Source organism: Silene latifolia, chromosome X, assembly GCF_048544455.1.
Source record: "Silene latifolia isolate original U9 population chromosome X, ASM4854445v1, whole genome shotgun sequence".
Classification (NCBI taxonomy): domain Eukaryota; kingdom Viridiplantae; phylum Streptophyta; class Magnoliopsida; order Caryophyllales; family Caryophyllaceae; genus Silene; species Silene latifolia.
This window is the reverse complement of record NC_133537.1, coordinates 190,355,749-190,359,724: the sequence shown is the minus strand read 5'-3', so window position 1 is coordinate 190,359,724 and position 3,976 is coordinate 190,355,749. Positions and strand designations below refer to the sequence as shown.

General features: G+C 43.5%; 1 pseudogene; it reads right to left on the bottom strand.

Moving 5' to 3' along the window:
• Positions 1–538: 538 nt before the first annotated feature.
• On the bottom strand, positions 539–611 carry LOC141625590 (small nucleolar RNA R71; annotated as a pseudogene).
• Between the last annotated feature and the right edge of the window lie 3,365 nt (positions 612–3,976).

Genomic DNA, 3,976 nt, shown 5'->3' with positions numbered 1-3,976 from the left:
TAGTTTATTTTACTTGTCTCAGGGAACTTTGGTTCCTTGAGGCCGTTGCTTACCTTTGCTTCTAGTTTTGCTTTTGCACAGTTAGAAGACAGGTTTTTGAGAGGAAGACTTGAGTACTCTCACTTTGGAAATTATGGCTACGATATATGATAATTTTCAGCCAAAGGAGCACCACCTTCCAAAGGGGCGCCAGTTACCTACCCCTACTACCGGTAAATTCGAGTTTCGTTCCTCTTATATTGATTTAGTGGAACGAAACCAGTTCATGGTCTACGGATGAAGACCCCTTGAAACATATGGAACTTTTCACGGACTATTCTTGTTCAATACCTATCTGGGAGGGGGTAACTCAAGATGAAGTAAAGGGGTTTATGTTCTTATACTCCTTGAAGGATTCGGCGCGAGATTGGTATCGCTACCTCGATAGAGTAGCAGTGAGTCACGATTGGACATCTTTAGCACTAGCCTTCTACAAGAAGTACTTCCCGCCTTCAAAGACTGATGCCTTGAAGGGTAAAATCACGAGTTTTCGACAAGGAGACGCAGCGAAGATTTTTGTGAAGCATGGGGACGTTTCAAAAGTTTGGTCGAGCTGTCCCTCATCATGGTTTCAACAATGGTATCTTTGCAATCTTTTTTACAATGCTTTATATGATGATTACAAGGTCATCTTGGATGCACTTGCTAATGGCGAGTTTCAAAATAATACCGGTCAAAGTAAAGGTTGGAACACCATTGAGGAGATGGCGATCCATAAAGTTTGAGTTTGGAAGTTCACGTGGAAAGTCACGAAAGCAAAGTGAAGACATGATGCTTTGTTGTGACACTTATAACTTCCATCTCTACCCGTCTCGAGAAACTCGAGATTTCAAGATTCAAGGAGAAAGTCGAGATTTCTGTTCAAAACTCTGATGAGATCGAGAAGTTGAGAGAGATGGTCCAACTCCTTTTGGTTCAAGTGGCGAATATGGAAGCAGCCGGGATTGAGTCCTCACGGAATTTTGTGAAACAATTGGAGAATATGGAGGCTAAGCAAGCCGCTAATTCTTCAATTAAATGTGAAGGGCAGTTGAGACGATCAATGCCATCAATCTCAAAAGTGGCCTTTCTTATGAAAGTCCCGACAAGCCAAAGGAAGACTCAGGAAATGATGAAGAAGCTCGTTTGAATTCTGATGCAAAAACGAAATCGAATGCGATAATTCATCGATCGACCAACATTCCCAGTCGATCGACTGAATTGTCAGACAAAATAGTTTCTGGTCAGAAACTATTCACACCTAGCACGTCGGTCGATCGACCAACATCCTCGGTCGATCGATCGAGATACCGATGGCGTTAATTACGGGCGAACTGTTCACGCCCGGCTGCTTGGTCGATCGACCATCCATACCGATCGATCGATGGATCACCAGCGAGGATGCAAATCCGTCAACTAGTTTGCATGATTCCTCACTCATTGATGATTTGACGGGGTTTAAACCTACGGAAGCCGAAGGTTCTTGATCCTACGGCCAGTGTTGCGATCCCGTATCCGGAGCGTTTGAAGGCTACTAAGGCGGAGCGTAAGTTTGGTAAGTTTCTGGAGATGGTCGAATCTCGAGGTAACGGTTCCTTTCACGATTTAATTACCCGGTACCCTCTTACGCTAAATTTATGAAAGATATTTTGAATCGTAAGAGAAATTTTCTTGATGATGGTAACGTTGCGTTTGTGGAGGAATGTAATGCTCTTTCACAAGTTAATGTGCCACCTAAATTAAAGGACCCGGGTAGTTTTTCAATTCCTTGCACTATAGGTAACCACGTAATTGGAAAGGCCCTTTGTGACTTAGGGGCCAGTGTTAGTGTCATGCCGTATTCTGTTTGCGAAAGGTTAAACATTGGTAGACTTAAGGTGACCGATATTACCGTTCAAATGGCAAATAGATCGACTCAGAGACCTATAGGTGTTCTAGAGGATGTACCCATTCGAGTGGGTAAGTTTTTTATTCCTGTCGATTTCGTTGTTTTGGACATTGCAGAGGATAGTCAGATACCTATTATTTTAGGCAGACCGTTCTTACATACAGCTGGGGCTATGATAGATGTCAAACGCGGAACCATCACCTTAGAGGTAGGGGATGACACCATTGAGTTCAGTCTTGCTCACAAGGCAACTGAACCTGCTGATGAGGATACGTGTTATTCCATTGATATTGTTGACAGGGTTGTTACTTGTAATTGGAGGGAATCCTTAGCCAAGGATCCCTTAGCTGATCTAACCCATTTAGATGAGTGTGCGGGTAATCTGATGGAGAATCTTTGAGGAGCCGGATGCTTTGGTTGCCTCAATGGAGAGCTACGAGCTCAATGAAGAAGAAGATGAGATGCTTTTGAGCCTGGCCAACGATAACTTGGTGAACACTTGCTACACCATTGAAGGCGATTACTGTCTATCTTTGTAGAGGTAAAGGTGCCGGGCGTAAGCCACTTCCCCTAATCTTAAGTATGTTTTTCTAGATGATACGGAGCGTACCCCAGGCTATTGTTAGCTCTAAGCTTAACGATGACCATGCTGCTTTGATGTGTGTACTTAAGAAAAGCAGGGAAGGCTTTGGGTTACTCTTTGGATGACATTAAGGGCATCAGCCCCGATGTTTGTATGCACAGGATAGAGTTGGAAGAAGGCCACAAGCCTTATAGACGAGGTCAACGCAAGTTGAACCCGAAGATGCGAGGAAGTTGTTATGGGTGAGGTGATGAAACTACTCGATCGGGTATTATTTATACGATTGGCAACTCCAAGTGGGTTAGCCCGATTCGGTAGTCCCGAAGAAAGGAGGGACTACCGTGGTTAAAAATGATAAAAATGAATTAATACCAACTCGAGTAGTGACGGGGTGGCGGATGTGCATTGATTATAGACAGTTGAATGCCGCCACCAAGAAAGACCATTTCCCCTTCCCTTTTGTTGACCAAATGACTGAAAGACTTGCTTCTAACAAATTTTTCTGTTTTCTAGACGGATATTCAGGGTTCTTTCAGATCCCTATTCATCCGGATGATCGAGTAAGACTACTTTTACTGTCCACGGGGTGTTTTTGCATATCGTAGAATGCCTTTCGGATTGTGTAACGCCCCTGCTACCTTTCTGAGGTGCATGATGGGGATTTTTTCTGATTATATAGAGAATATTATGGAAGTATTCATGGATGATTTCTCGGTTTATGGCGGTGACTTTGATCGTTGTTTAGCTAACCTTGATAAAGTCATGCGGCGTTGTATAGATGTTAATCTTGTTTTAAAGCGGAAAAGTGTCGGTTTATGGTCAATGAGGGAGTTGTGTTAGGGCATCGATTTACGATAAGGGTATACATGTTGACAAGGCAAAGGTGCAGGTGATTGAGCAATTACCTCCTCCCGTGAATGTTAAAGGAGTGAGGAGTTTCCTAGGTCACGCTGGTTTCTACCGGCGTTTCATTAAGGATTTTTCAAAAATTGCTAAACCACTTACACAATTGCTCCTTAAGGATGTTGTCTTTGAATTCTTGATGAGTGCCATGTCGCTTTCAACGAGTTAAAGGAGGCCCTAGTTTACTGCGCCAATCATTCACCGCTGATTGGGACCTCCCATTTGAGATCATGTGTGATGCCAGCGATTATGCGATCGGTGCGGTTCTGGGACAGCGAAAGAATAAAGCTTTGAATGCCATATACTATGCGAGCCGAACTCGGATGAGGCTCAAGTCAACTATTTTACCACCGAAAGAGTTTCTAGTTGTTGTTTTTGCCTTAGACAAATTTCGGTCTTATTTGTTGGGTTCTAAGGTTATTGTGTATACTGACCATGCAGCGTTGAAGACTCTTTTTATTAAGAAAGATCGAAGCCGAGGCTTTTGAGGTGGATACTCCTTTTGCGGGAGTTTGATTTGGAGATCGAGAGATAAGAAAGGAGCGAGAGAATGTGGTAGTGACCACCTATCTCGTCTGCCGCCG